We start from the raw sequence: 16,544 nt of genomic DNA on the forward strand, positions 1-16,544 counted from the left end.
ACTCGGGCCTGTAGTCAACAAAATAAAAATAAAGAGAACAGTACAAAGAAGAAATGAAACAAAGAGTTGTTTCTTTGAGAAAATGAATGAGACAGACTAACCCTTATTCAAATTAATTAAAAGGCAGAGAGAGAATATGCAAACTATGAAAATCAAAAACTAAAAGGGAGGCATAATAATAGATAACAAAGAAATCCAGGCAATCATAGGAACATACGTTCAAAACCTGTACTCCACCAAATTGGAAAATCTAAAAGACATGGAAATTTTTCTTGATAGGTACCACTTACCAACATTGAATCAAGCAAGCAATATAAATAAACCTATAACCCCTAGTTAGAAAAAAGAAGCTATCATTAAAAATCTCTCAACCAAAAAAAAAAAAAAAAAAAAAAAAAGGCCCCGGGCCAGAGAGTTGTAGGACAGAAATCTTCCAGATTTTCAAAGAAGTGTGAAGGTCAGTGCTCCTCAAATTATTTCACAAAAGAGGAACAGAAGGTACCCTCTGTTTTATGAGGCCAAAGTTACTCTGATAACCAAACCACACAAAGATCCAACAAAGAGAGTTGCAAACCAATTTCCCTTATGAACACATATGTAAAAATACTCAGGAAAATACTTGCACATTGAAACAAGTCCAAGAACACATTAAAAAAATCATCCACCATGAACTAGTAAGCAGACTTCAGCCCAGTGATACAGGGATGGTTCAGTACGTGAGAATAAATAAGTGTAATCCACTACGTAAACAAACTGAAAGAAAAAAAATGATCCTCTGATTAGATGCAGAGAAGTCCTTTGATAAAAATCCAATACTTCTTCATGATAAAAGGCATAGAAAGACTAGGGATACAAAGGACATACTTAGACATAAAGACAGTGTACAGCAAGCCTAGAGTCAACATCGACTAAATATCAAAGTCAACATCAACTTTGATACTGTATGAATGACAGCACAGAAGCTGAAGAGAGACAAGGCAGAACTCTAAATTGAGAACAGAAAGGGTCAAATGCATTTAATAATGGAAGAAAAGGAATTTCCATTTTATGTTCATATTAATATTTAGAAAATAGCATTTTTTCTATCTTTTATATTAATAAATTTTGATTTCACTGAAATATAAAATAATGACTTTACCCCAAATGATCATTTTTTGTAGTTTAATTATAAATAAATTGAATAATAAAAGAAGTGTAGAATAATTTTGTCTTATCATTCATACTCTATCTGAAGAATAGATGCCATATTTATATGTATATGTGTGTATATTGAACATATACACACATATGTTTTAACATTAACCTTCTATCTTTAATCTCTGTCAATTCCATACATGTATCTAGTGAATTATGAACTTAGTCACTTCTTTTTCTGTCTCTTTTCTCACCTATTCCTGTAGACCCCTCTCTTCTTCCCAGCTTGTTCTTACACTTTTTTGTCTTATTGGAGGTGCTGGAGGAATGTTTTGTGCAGGGAGCCACAGCCACATTTCCTTCTAAGCAGAATGTTTCAGAGGACTTCTCCTCAACCTCTAGCTGTTACAATGTTTCCACCTGTCTTCTGTGTTGTTCCCTGAGCCTCGAAGGGAGGCTAAACATGTCTCTTATAGGATCAAACACTAAACAAATATTTATTCTCAGTTTTTGGCCTGTGACATCACTAGTCTTAGGTTTTTGCTCAGGTTCATAGGAAGAAGGTAAATATTCACATGCAGCGTCTTTCAAATCCAATCTGGAAGTGATTGGTTAGCCAGAACAACCATTCTGCTGTAATACCTGTGTAAACACCTGCCCTAGCAGATGGTGGATTAGGAAGCAGGGTCCACAGCTGGATAAGACTGCTAACTGGCTAGAGTTCCAGCCTGCATGTTTATGGATTACAAACGGAGTTTACTTACCGTGTGCCAAATAGTTTCTTGAACAAAGTCTCTTTCTTACAAAAGAGCTGTCTTTCTTACTTGGCAAGTTCTTAAGGTGAAGAATTGTGTAGATAAAGTGTTTATATCATCATTGTCCAATAAATTTACTGATTTCTTTAGGCCAATACAATTCTCCATAAAGCATATTTAACTGTTACTCTGCCCTTATAGAAAGAGCCATTTAAAGTTGTCTTAGCTAATACTACCTTTGAGAAGAAAACTTCTTTTATCAGCTTTTCTTTGATGGCTAAGGATTTTAAACTTTTTAGTACATATTTTCAATTAATTCTTTTAGAATTTCATATGCTACAGTTGAGTATCAACTCTCATATATCATTATTAAAGTTATATTTAAATTACCCATTAATAAAGATAATGCAGATAAAATAAATGGTTATCTTTTGATCAATGGCAGCGAATGAAGTTAAAGCATAAGGAGATACAAAGGTGTACTTCACTCAATAAATCATTTTCTGCCAAGCATGACCCAAGTTCAATCTCAATAACTTATGTATAAAATACAAGCATTCTGGAGCATACTTTTAGTTCTAGTGCTGAGGAAGGCAGATCCCCAGGGTTCATTGTCTGGTCAGCCTTGCTTACTTAGCCTACTTGGTTACCATGAGGCCAATAAGAGACCCTGTCCCAAAACACAGAGTAGACAGATCCTGAAAAATGATAGGCATAGTTGACCTCGGACTCATGTGCACTCACACAGATATGTGCAGATCTACACCTGCCCCGCTACAAACGCACAGGGCTGATTGGGAAAGTGTCTTCTGGAGCAGCCTTGGACACATGACTTAGTCATCTTTTCAGATTTCTGAGAGTAGAGGGTTCTGCTTATTTGAACAAGGCAGCAGCAGCATAAACATTCCTCTATGTCTTAAGGCTGATTTGTGTTGACAGCTGTCCCTTTAAAAAGATTGCCAAACCAGATGCAGTTGGTTTCCTGTTCTCTAAAGAATTGCCCAGCGGAGGAAGAGCTTATGGGCTCTTGGCATTCCTGGCTTCCTGCCATGCAGACACAATAATGATTGATGTTATTCCATATATAATATTCCCAAAGAGAGGAGTTGGCCACATATTAACATTTACGACACAGTAGTTAATCATAAATGTTCCTCCATAGTTCTCAGTCCATTGTTTTCATTTGCGGTAGATGAGAAATTAATCTTGAGGACCAACTGATTCTAGACACGGAATTGTAACTGAAATGCCAGAACCTCACAGAAGATTGTCTTCTTTATGATGCCTAAGAGTTATAAAAAATGAGGTCAGTTATCTTACCTCAAAAGCACGTGACCAATACAAGATTAAGCTAATGCCGAGATCTTACTTTTTTCCAGAAACAATGAAAATGTCTCTATAGTCACTAAGCTCAACATTGAGAAATTTAGGATGGATCACATTGGATGCTAATGAAGACTACCTCTCCCTTGAAGCAGCACAATTAAATAACAAAACTTGTTAACTCCAGGACTCTCTATATTCATGTTTGACGTTCCAGGAATAATGACAGACTCTTCAGAACATTAGTAGAGAAACATCATGGAAAAGCTTTCCATGATCTGTAGTGAGAGACCTGCCCTTGGGTACTATAGAAGAGACCAACCTAATTCTGTGAATGTTAAGAAGTCATGAGGTCCATGAAAGAAACATTTTAAGTATTGTACCAAGGAATGACGACTTGAAAGTATCACCATTTAGAAGTGTCTGTCAGGGCCTGATTAATTATACTGCATTTTATTTCCTTAAGTGGAAGGTGGTTGTGTTTTGAATGTGTAATGAGAAAAATAGCAAAGGACAATTTTTTTAAAAAAAAATAAAGGATGAGGGAGGCATCTGAGAGAATGTAAGTCATCATCTCAACTTACTGGCAAATAAATAAGGGTTGCCTGCTCGCTTCATGTGGAAGTCGGAGTGCCCTACTGAACGGGTGCTTTCTGTCATCTACGTTATAAGGGAAGTGAAAGTCTTGAATTCCAAGCCTGGTCTTTGTTTCACTGCAATTTTTAAAGATGATGGTAGTTGTTCTCATATATTTAGCTTTTACTGTTAGGAGAAATAGACCAAATTATCCACATTCTTCAGGACCCAACTGTGAAATGGAAGATAGGGAAGTAAGAACATTAGCTAACTTACTATAAAGAAGAACCCGAGTGCTGTGGAGATAAAATGGCTAGGAAGTGACATTTGCATCAAAATGATGTTTGAAAAATACATGAAGGAAAGTACCTGGGTTGGTAACTGGCTCTGGTGTTCACTGTGCTGTTTGGGCTGAGCCTCATGACCTCTTTCTTTAGAGAAAGGAGTCACACTCTTTCCTTACTGGCAGTGAGATTATTGCTATTCATCAGACTGTAGACAAAGATTTGAAGCTTTGCTGAGCACAGTGTGGGAAACACTGTCATTTCTGATAGTAGTGATGGGTGAGCCTGAGGCTGAGTACAAAGCAAATAGAAATATGAAAATAATTAGGCTCTGTCACTACTTAGCTTGATACCAGGTGACCCTCATCCTGATTAAACTCAATATGCTGACAAATACTATACAGTGTAGCATGGTCTGGTGCCTCAGAATTATGTTATATCAAGGAGGCAGGGTGTGACTTTAAATATGAACACTTTTGAAGAGAAATGCCAGTCATACCGGTCAAGGACATCATCATAGAGAGAAATAGCGTCAGATTTCTATTTATTGGGTTGTTTGGAGAAATCTGTGGGAAAGCTAAGAGCTTGAGAAACACCTCAAAAACTACACACGGCACATCGCAGACACAGAAAATGGCTGCTGAAGGACCCTGAGGAACTCACCTCGGAGCCAAACCGGAGGCTGGCTGAACCCAGTCTACTTTCATCACCTTGGCCCATGCTGTTCTTTTCCTTTTCCCATAAAAGAAAAAAAAAAAAAACAGTGTGAAAAACTGTAGTTTCTCTTACTTTTAATGTGAGAAAAAAATTGTAGGAATATTTTTGATTTAAGAAACTTCAGAGATTCCACTGTAATATTTTTATTTAGCAAAGATTGGAATAATTCACACGTTATTTTCTTAATGGTTTCCAAACGAAGAACTACGAACTGACATATTATTAGTGATTACCCTGCAGTTCTTCCTGGCTGTATCAAAGACTTTTGAGGTCTTGACTGTCCCTCTTTTGTGTAATCCTCTTTTCCATAGGAGCAAAGCACCTATGGCTTCTATGCAGCATTTTAACAGAAGCTCAGAATCATTCTACCTCCCTTCACTTTTGATTTTGGTAGTCTAGAGATCCACAGATTGCCCTTAACCTCCAAATTTTTAGAATGTCACTCATCTTTCCTCATTTCTGTATCAAACTCTTTAACCAGCCTCCCATTTAATGCTTCGTGGCACATTGTAGAAGCATCCTGCTGGGCTTATTCCCCCACTTCTTCCCCTGGTCTTTGGCCTGTCAGCCCTCTCAATCCATGGCTTATACAGCCCCCGTTACCTGACAAGGCTGTCCTGTTTCAATGCTTCAGCAAACTCTCATTCATTCATGTTCCAGCTTCTCCCATTGCTGTCTGAGCAGGCTGTGTACGGTTGGCCTACCCACTTCTTGCTTTGCCGGAGGCTTTTGATCCTTGCTCAGTTTGCACCCATGATGTCTTTATGATGCGCTCAGCAGAAATCAAATACCTTTCCACTGACTCCGAAACTTCTTTCTCTGGTTCTTCCTACGTGTTGGTCATTCCTTGCTCTCTTGACCTAGAATGATGGGGACAGGTGGGCAGGAGCCTTCCAGTATTGTGGGCCATTGTGGTGATCAAACTGCGAGAGACTCAGTAAATAAACAGAGCTAGAATGAAGAAACTAGGGAAAGAGAAACTGGAGAGAATTAATCTATCGCATAGATATGCAGGCTAATTATATGGATAGGCCATAAATAGACATTTTGGCTACTTTTCGTAAGTAACTCTAAAATCAATATCATTGACATATACCAATTATTGATATAAATACACAGCTGTGGTCACATTATAAGGCTTTCTGGCTTAAACTATATGCATAATTGTAGCTTGAAGAGCTATTACATAATCATCATTCTCAGAGGCTGTGTCAAGATATGGTCCCTGCGGGAATGTGTGAAGGTATCCATGGTTGAATGACTTTACAAGCATGTTTTGGTTTTAATATAAGTCTGTGATCTTGGCCAATATGACAAGAACGAAATATCCCTGGCTGACTGTGTTTAGGAGCTACTTGAAATTTGCTGTTTCCAGTCCACAGTCGCTGAAATACAGCCCTCCAAATAAAATGCCTTTTCACTATTTTGTGATGAAAGGTGTATTTTTGAGATTACTTGTAGCCTGGTATTATAGGATTTGAAGGTTGCTGAGGAAGGACCTCTCCATCCACTAGCATCTTACCTCTTGTGCCTCTGGTAATTCACAAATTATAGAAAGGTGAAAGAAGAAAAAGCTGTCTGTTCTTAGAATAATTAACCCCCACTGTCAATGTCTTAGTCAGACATTGATCTCTTTGATGGGGATGGCAGGAAAGTCAATGTCCTCCCATAATAATGAGAAAAATTCTATTTTACCAACCCCAAGAGACCAGCTTCAACCCGAAGGTGACAGGAAACATTATGCACCTGAAGAGGCATCAAGATGATGGTAGAAGTAGCTATTCCTTAATGAGATATATGCTTATACTCCAGAACCCCATAGCTTACAGACCCTTACTGCTAAGCTCTTTATATTTCTCTCTCTTTATGTATTATTCAAAAATCTAAATCTTCTTAGCCTTATACTCCGGACTTTTAGACTCTCTATTTCTCCCTCCCTCGCCCCACCCTTCTCTCAAGCTCGCTCTCCCCACCCCTGATGCCACCCTTCACCATGCAGCTACTCGCTTCTACTGCTCAGCCTGCTTGCTTTCTTTATTCAAACTTTAACTTTCTACCTTTCTCTTTCCCGTTTCCTTTCTTCCAGCAGCTCCAGAGACTGGCAGATTACCTGACAAAGTGTTGTATTTCCTCTCAAACTCCAAAAAGTTTCTCTTCATTATTCCTTCTGAGGTTTGTTTTTGAATTATTTTCATCAATGAGCTGAACAACCTGAAAAATGGGTCTTGTGTTACCAGGAGGCATTCCCAACGCCTTAATTATCTGTCTCCTTATACGATTCTACTGGAGGGCCAGGCTTCAATATATAAATCTGAGGAAAGGGAAATGTAATTAACTCTATGTTTTAATAAAAAAAAATTCTCTTATTAAATAACACTGGCTTTGGGAACACAAACACAGCTTCTAACTGGCCTTTGAATGTACACACTGAACTAATTTAAACTACCTTTTTTTTTTTTAAAGTTTTCCTGAGACTTTCTTCTCTTTCCTATACTTCAAAGATGTAGAGAAGGAAAATGAAGTCACAACCACGGAAGATGAATAGACTTGAAAGGAAAGTTGTTTTGAAGAAAAGGAGGTTGAGATATATTTTGAAGTGGTTTGGGATGTCATTGAAATGTATCAAAAATGCAGTGTGTAACCACATTCATTCCCTTTCCCCTACACTGCACTCCCTGTACTCTTTAAGCACGGAGATACCATGAGGTCAAGCTTCACTGCCTTCCGCCTTGAACATTTTAAACTTTTCTCTCTGCTTGAGATAACTTCTGTGAAGTACTTCTGGAGGCCTATCGTTTGATGTTTCCCCTCACACTCAGGTCAAAGTTTAGTCACACATCGGCAGGCCTTTAGATATTGAACATCTGACTAGAAAGATCAACACGTGGTCTTCGGGAAGTGATTCAGATGGGGTAGGTCACTAAGTGGAGTTCTGTGACTGAATCCTAGTGTCCTTAAAGGAGAGGCAGAGACTGGCTAGACAGACATATGAAGATAGACATACGCTCTCTCTCTCTTGCCCTATGACTACCTGGATTCTGATAACCAGGAGAGGTCATCACCAGATGCAGGCCCTTGACCTTGTACTTCCAGAACAAGTCACCAATCAACCTGTTTCCTACTTCCATGAGGCAGCCTGCCTTAGGCATGGGAATTGTTGTTAAACTGGGGTTGTGGCAACAATAGGGATTTGAAGATTAAAGACAGAATAAAACCCCTAAACTGCATTGTCCAAGTTCACTGAAAAGTCTCGCTACAATATAAAGGAAAACTTTGTGTAGTACAAATACAGATTTCAGGAAATGCTTTCATAGATATGAAAGAGTTTCATTTAATAATGTCCTCATAAAACAGGAGCAGCAAGGGCTCCTTGCTGTCTGGTGATCAGGAGTTGTAGGGGAGTTGTCTGTCCATTATGGAAATTCCTCTACTGACTGCTGACAATTTTGGAAAAGCCATTTTGGGACTGTTCTTGGAACTTGGCTTTTAAGTTCTGGAAAACTCTTAACAACCCTTTTAATTTAAATGTCAAATGCTTTGGAGTTTCCTTACTTCAACCTTGTTACTCCTGGCAGACCATTTTGTTCCAAACTGAAATTATAGCATGGATTTTCAACTATGTTTTCAGATCCTGATTCTCTCTGAAATGGTTCACAGACGACAGAAAACACCAGAAGGGGGAAATGGATTGTTCTCTTTAGAGGATTTGCACTCTTAAAGAGTGACTAGGAAACAGGAGCTCATAGTGGCAGAGCAGCTCAGGAACTGTCTGGGTTTGGCTCTTCAGAAAACTGTGAGGCAGAAGCAGGTTATATGGCTTTGCTATATCTTGTGGTAGTTCAAACTAGGTTGAAGCTGGGATTAGCATTGGAATATGACCATGAAAGACATGTTTCTTCATTTGGAAAACCTCCCAAGGTTCTTAGTGTGAGCTGCCTTATTGATTTGGTCCAGGTGGAAGGACCTCCTTGGTATGTAGTTGCCTATGGTGTTTTTTTCCCCTCCAAATTGTTCTTTTAACTCTAGATCTTTTTTTTTTTTCTTTAACTGAGACTTTGTGCTCTATCTCAGATATCTTCTGTTTCTTAACATTTTAGGGGTGAATATAAGTTATGATTTTAACCCGTGTATTTGTGTCAGACACTATTATCTCTTTGTTCTCCATTTCACAGATATACTTACTAATTTTTATTGCAAGAGCATTTTATTTAATAAGATTGAGAGAGCATTTATTGCCTAAAACCAAAGCATGGGTCTCTCAGAGAAAGATATACAACCCAGATGAAAAGTTATTTTCATTACCTATCAACATGTGGTAGCCATAGTTACTTTTGGCCCAACTTTTGTTTTTGAAAAAAGCATATCCTGGTATGTGTCTCTAATATATTGGTGGACTGAACCTTCCTCCAAGATGAGCAAAGTAGAATATTAGACAGATGAAAAAAAACAATAGGCCTGTAACCATGAAGACTGAATTTTAGAAATAACTAGGGCGAGACAAGTGAGAGTGATTTTTCATTAGATAGTTCCTTTACTCTTTACTAATCGTCCTTTCTATTGCTATTACATTTTTATGATTAGCTTTCAGATTTTTTTTAATAGTCAGCGGAAATCTCAGGTGATCAGTGTTTAGCATATTTTTACCCAAACATCTGTTCAGGTTTGCTAACTGGAGAGAGCTCTTCTTCCTGTCAAATATAGAAAGGACCATGTGGACACTGAGCCTGCGCTTGGGAGATTGGCTTACCCACTGCCAATGCTGGTAGATCATAGAGCATTGTCTTTATTGGGCAGTGGTGCTGATTATAGAACAACATGAATATATATTCTTATCTATCAGAATGATCTAGGAAGTAATGGGATTGTTTATGTTTCAAGACTTCAGAATACAAGGGCTCAAGTTGTCATGCCTACACTGAGATGGAATCCACAGACAATTGTCATTTATGATGTCATTACTTCACTTACATATAGCTCTGATGACATTAGACACAATACATATATAACATGTTATCTATCTCTCTTCATTGCCCAAGCTAGTATTAAATTCCTAAAGTTAAATCATGTTCCTGCCTCAGACCCCCAAGAAGCCAAGACTTAATTTTACTCCTGTAAAAAAAAAAAAATGCCTAGTTTAAATGATAAATTGGGATTTTATGTTGGTCAGCTGACACAGGTTTCTAAAAATGTTTTGTCTGTCTGTTAAAATGATGGGGCCACCGTATGTCTGTGTAAATATGCTTGATTTATGTTTTTGGGTACATGTGTGCTTGTCTTAAGATCAGTAAAACTTATAATTCCCAACTATAAAAGCTCTGAAAAAATACTAATGGCATCTCTGTATCATGTGATTAGATCTTGTAGGCTAATTTGTAGCCTGCTGTTTTCTAATTTCTGGCTTCTTTTGTGTCGGGGTTACCTTCTTTTACATTTAAGGCTGTTTGATTGAAAGTGTCACCCCAGCCCCTGGCATCTATCCTAAGGCCTCTCCCCTGGAATATTTGGTTCAAAGTATCACCCCAGCCCCTGGCCTGGGAGTTGTCTTGGTCCAGACTCCACCACCGACTATTTAGGCTGCCACCAAGAAAAAGAACACGTGGTTTTTGGGTTTTGTGTGATTCCCCCCTCTGTCTCTCTCTCGCAGGCGCTTCTTGCCGTGCTCTCCTGGTCACCCAGGAAAGCTGTATTTATTAAACGTGGGCATCTATTATTCGGTCTAATTTGGTCTGATTGGAATTATTTGTGTCGGCGGAGAGGCTCCCGTTAAGAATATTCCTAACACAGGGAACATTCTTTTGCTGTAATGGCACAGGTAACTTTTGGTTATTTAAAACAGGGTGTGGTTTCTCTCTGTGTGCTTTTCTTATCTGTAGAGATGTTATTGCTTGCTTTTATATTAATGCTGACTTAGGTAGTTTACTGTGGAGGCCCAAAAATATGAGCCTGCTTCCATATTGACCAAAGGTCAGAGTTGGAACTTTCCTCTAGTCCCTTCAAGTTTATTGTGCTTCTACCTCAAACAAAGGTCCCACCTAGATGTTGATCAGAGAGTTCTGCTCTCGCAAAGTATTGTCAACAGGTGTGGCTAATAGCCAAACCTTGTGCTCCAGAAATAGAGAGTAGATTTTCCTACCTTAAGTCTAAGGATCCAACTAAGTTCCAGTTCCCTTTATGGAGATAACTTGGGATCCCACCCAGGGAGTGGCTTCCATATAGAATGTTTTGGTCTAGTGTGTAAGTGTGACTTGTTTTGTTCTAGCAACATAATGTTTAACTATGAATGTAGCCCAGGACTTTCAATTGGTATGTTCATTTCCTTGTATCATATTAATGTAGTCTTTTGTCTTACTCTTATCTCTTGGGGTCAGAGGTATTTTAAGCAGTTGGAAATTAAACGTGGGCGAATTTTCAGTGCTCACTGGAATTCCCTCTCGACACTATCCTATTTATTTCTCCGTTTTATTATTTTCATTTGTGTCTTTATATTCTTTTCTATATTTCTAAATTCCCATGCCTATACAAAGGATAAAGGTATTTTTTTGTCGAATCTGGTCCCTGACAGTTTACCACTGTTAATTTTTATTTATTTATTTATTTTTTTGAAGCAGGGTTCCTCAGTAGCTATGGAGCCTGTCCTAGAACTCGCTCTGTAGACCAGGCTAGCCTTGAACTCACTGAGATTCGCCTGCCTCTGCCTCTTCAGTGCTGGGATTAAAGGCGTGCACTACCACTGCCCGGCTGTTAATTTTTTTAAAATGCACATGAAATGTATTAATTTTTATTAATTAAAAATTTTCAACCTGATCACAGTTACCCATCCTTCCTCTCCTTCCATCCCTCCCCCTTACCTCTCATCTGCACCCCCCTGCCTTCCATTCCTCCTCTGTTTCTGTTCAGAAAGGGGCAGGATTCCAATCGGTGTCAACAAAGCATGGCACATCAAGTTGAGGTAGGACTAAACCATGCCCCCACCCCGTATTTAAGGTTTGGTAAGGCAATCAAGTATGGGGAATGGGTTCCCAAAAGCCATCTCAAGCTTTAGGGATAGGCCCTGATACCACTACTAGGAATATCACAAATAAAGCAAGCTAAACAACTGTCACACATATGTAGAGGGTTTAGGTTGGTCCCATGCAGTTAGTTTAGAGTCCGTGAGCTCCTGTGAGCCTAGGTTTGTTGTTTCTGTGGGTTCCCTTATGATGACCTTGGCCCTCCTAGTTTGTACAACCCTTCCGTCCTCTCTTCAACAGGATTTCTGGAGCTTGACCCAGTGCTTGGCTATGGATCTCTGCATTTGTTTTTACGAGTTACTGGATGAAGGCTCTCGGATGAAAATTAGAGTAGTCACCAATCTGATTACAGGAGATAGTTTTTCAGGCACCCTCTCCACTATTGCTAGAAGTTTTTGCTGAGGTTAACCTTGTGAATATCTGGGAATTTCCCTGGTTCCAGGTTTCACACTAGCTCCTTCATGGCTCCCTCAATAAAAATATGTCTTTCCTTGCTCTCCTTTTCTGTCCCTCCCCCATCTTGACCATCCCATTCCCTCATGTTCTCTTCCTTCCTCTCCTTCTTCCCTCATCCCTTTCTGCCTTCTCTTCTCTCCCCTACCCAAGCTCCAAGTTTTCAGGAGAGCTTGCCCATTTCACCTTTCTAGGGGATCCAGGTATGTCTCTCTTAGGCTTCTCCTTGTTACTTAGTTTCTCTGGGGTCATAGGCTGTAGGCTGGTTATCTTTTGCTTTACGTCTAATATCCACTTATGAGTGAGTACATACCTGTTTGTCTTTTTGGATCTGGGTTACCTCACTCAGGATGGTTTTTTTTTTTTTTTTCTAGTTCCATCCATTTACATACAAATTTCAAAATCTCAATGTTTTTCCTGACAGCTTGGGATTTTTCATTTTCTCTATGAAGCCCATTCTCCCAGTGTTCATGAACTTCTGCTTCTAAGCCTGCCCACTTTTCTTACCTCTTGCTCAGAAGCCCTAACTCTCTTCCTCTTCTGGATATCCGTTCCTCAGGTACTTAGAGGCCTCTCGCTCACCTGCTACAGTGTTGCTTTTCCTTTCAAACGCCATAGGATTCTCCTCAAGATTCTTTCTGAGTCTGTTTTCAAATATTTTCATTTATGACACTAATACGGCAAAATGGGTCATTTGTTTCCAGATGACAACAGCTGTTGCCTTAATTATCTGTTTCTAAAAACAGTCCTATTAGAGGATTAGGCTTCTATCCATGAATTTTTGTGGAGAGGGAAATATGTTTAATTCCGTATGTGCTTTAATAAATGTTTCTTATTAAATAAGACTAGCTCTGTAGAAACCAAGATAAAGCCTAATTTGGCCTTGAACTCACAGAGATCTGCCTGTCTCTGCTTCCCAAAATTTGGGATTAAAGGCGTGAGCCACTACGACTTACGCCTTCAGTTTTCTTAAGTCTCATTTTTTTTTCTCCCCCTACTTAAAGGTATACTCAGAGATGGGAAGAGAAGGTTTCATTCAGAAAAATACGAGTAGACTGGGGGAATGCTGTTTTGAAGAAAGGGGTGGGAGAGATATTTGAAAGTGCCTAGGGGTGGACTTAAACTGTGTCTAAAGTAAAGTACACATTCTCACTCACCCCTTTTCTTGCTTCCCTGTGGTCCTTGCAGTCTCCCTAGCCCTGAAATATCAGTGAACAAAATGAGCTTCAAGGAAAACTTTGGCTTTTGTTCTGCCATTAAGTTTTAAACTGATCTTTCTGCTTAGGGATAATTGGTATGGGCTACTTATCATTTGTATGGTGTTTCCCTCACATTCATGAGTCAATCACTAATTGGAACATTAAAACTGGAAGTGTTATATGACTGAGAAGTTCATATATGGAGTCTTTGAGGTGTTTGAGATGGAATGAACCCTGCTGTTAAAGGGGACTTAATCCTGGTTTCCATCTAAGAGGGAGGAAGACTAGATAAATAGACATATACAACCAGCACATTCCTGTATCTTGCTGTGTGATGGGTCTCCTATATTATTTTACTTAGAAGGTCCTCATCTCATGTAGTCCTTAGACCTAGTATTTTTATAGAAGTAAGCTATATTAGACCTATCACTGTATAAGACAACTGGCCTCAGCCGTGGAAACTACTGTTAAACTAGGGTTGTGTTAGAAACAGTGGTTTGACTATTAAAGAGGCAATAGTGCTTTTTAAATGCTTTGCCCAAGTTCACTGAGAAGTCTCACTAGAAATATTGAGTGCTTTTCATAGATATGGAAGAGCGTCCTTCAATAATGCCCTCACAAAACAGGACCAGTAGCATTTGCATCCAGCTGTTAGCCAGCAAGCCTTCAATAGCTGTAGACTAGAGGAAAGGGTTTTCTTTGTGTGCTGCTCAGGGGCTTTGGGGTGTTGACCGAGGTTTCTGTCCTGCCCCATCCCTCAGCTGTTCAGTCGCAAAGAAACACACAGAGGTCTACATTAATCGTAAACTGGTTGGACTATTAGCTCAGGCTTCTTATTAACTCTTTCTTACATCTTAAATTAGCCCATAATTCTTGTCTGTTATCCACGTGGCTTGGTAGCTTTCTCAGTAAGGCGTTCTCATCTTGCTTCCTCTGCATCTGGATGATAACTGCAGACTGACCCTTTCCTCTTCCCAGAATTCTCCTGTTCTGATTGCCCACCTCTACTTCCTGCCTGGTTGCCCCACCTCTACTTCCTGCCTGGCCACTGATCAATTAACATTTTATTAAAATAATACAAGTGACAGGATAAAAGACCATTGTTCCACAGCACTAGGGGAATTATCTGTCCACTGTGGCAGTTCTGTTTTTTATAACTGGTTGTTTTGAAAACAAGAAACAAAAAAAAAAAACAAACAAAAAAAACCCCTCTTCCTATAGTTTAATTTCTATGTTCTAGAACACTATTAACAGTTCTTTTTATTTTAATGTCAAATAGCTATTGAACTTTTTTTAGATTTATTTTTCTTTTTTTATGGCTGATCATTTTTGTTCCAGGGCTATCCTTTATAGACAAGCTGGAATTACAACAAGCACTTTTTATTTTCTCCACAAAGGGATGAAAGAAGACAGAAAAACATCAGAGTGGGAGAATGGCTTACTCTTTGTAGGCTTTGTGCTCTTAAAGGGTGACTAAGAAATGAGGGCTCAGAGTGACAGGGCAGCCAAGGAGCTGTCTGAGCTTTGGGTCTTCAGTAGGTCATTTTGGTTCACTCTATTTTATGGCAGAGCAAGCTGGATTGAAAGCAGGTTCAGCCCTGGGAGATGATGAAAGTCTCATTTCCTCATTCTGGAAGTCTCCTGATTTTCTGATTTTCTTAGCTGGCTTTTTGTGTGCGTGTGCATGTGCGTGTGCGTGTGCGTGTGCGTGTGCGTGTGTGTGTGTGTGTATGTGTGTGTGTTTTCTTAGTTGTAAGAACCTTCTTGGTATGGGTTCCCTCATTTCCAAGTTGCCTATTGTGCCGACCAGCAGGACAGGAATGGAAATGGATCTGCCCTGGAGGAAAGACAAGAGACTCAAGAAATGGACAGCAAGTCTGTATTCTGATCAAGTTGCCAACTTTATTTTTTCTCAGAAGCATTACAAAGCAAACAGGCAGGGGGAGGGTAGGATGCTGGAATGTCAGGTCTGGAGACTTTCCTAGCTGATAGGAAGAGATAAGGGGATGGCTGAGGGTCTGTAAATATTTACTAACAAGGGAAATGCTAATTACTTCCGGTGCCTGAGATCTGCAGGTCTACAGGGGACTCACAGAGAAATAAGGGTTATCCTAGGCCGGGAACTTGCCCTACAGAGGCTTCTGAATAGCTTACTTAAATTGTGATTAAGATGGCTTCACTATAACCAAAATACAGGTCTTTGCTCCTGGCAACCTATAGTGTCTTTTCCCTCCAAATTGTTCTTTTAAATCTAGATCAATTTTTTTAAAAGTCTTTAACGTGGAACTTTGTGTACTATTTCAATTTCAATTTTCTTAACATGTTGAAAGTGAATTTATGAGTTACATTTATAACTCACATGTATGTGTACATACATGGTCTTTTAAATTTTAAATCATTTTTTTATGTACGCCTGCATCTAGGTGTGAGTGTGTAGATGCACATGGGCATACCGCAGGGGCAGGTGGATGTCAGGAAAACCTGCATTCTGTGAGCTCGGAAGATTCATCTCCGATGGTAGTATTGAAGCCAGCACCTTCACTTGCTGAGCCAACTCGCCAGCTGGTGTATATACACAAATTCTCTTAACTCAAGCAACAGCACATCACTCTTTTCACAGTCAACAATTTGTTCTTTATTAAATCAATTAAAATGATTTAATAGGATTTACGTGATGAAAGGGAGTTATGAGGGATTTTTCTAGATGGATAAAGGACCCCCCTGATAAGAATTGCTTTTCAAGTTCTCTCTGTTGCCTAGAGAAATTTAAACAGGAAATAAACATGATGGGGATACCCACAGAAGCAGCTGGCCTAAGCTAAGCTAGTGGGAGTTCACTGACTCTGGACTGACAGCTGGGGAACCTGCATAGGACCAAACTAGGTCCTCTGAATGTGGGTGACAGTTGTGTGACTTGAACAGTCTGTGGAGCCACTGGCAGGGGGATCAGGATTTATCCCTAGTGTTTGAACTGGCCTTTTAGAGCACATTATTTTTGGAGGGACACCTTGCTCAGCCTAAATATGAGGGGGGAGGGCCTTGGTCCTGCCTCAAAGTGATATGCTAGACTTTGTTGACTCCCCATTGGGAGCT

The sequence above is a fragment of the Microtus ochrogaster genome, chromosome 1 (assembly GCF_000317375.1).
Source record: "Microtus ochrogaster isolate Prairie Vole_2 chromosome 1, MicOch1.0, whole genome shotgun sequence".
In the NCBI taxonomy this organism is placed as follows: domain Eukaryota; kingdom Metazoa; phylum Chordata; class Mammalia; order Rodentia; family Cricetidae; genus Microtus; species Microtus ochrogaster.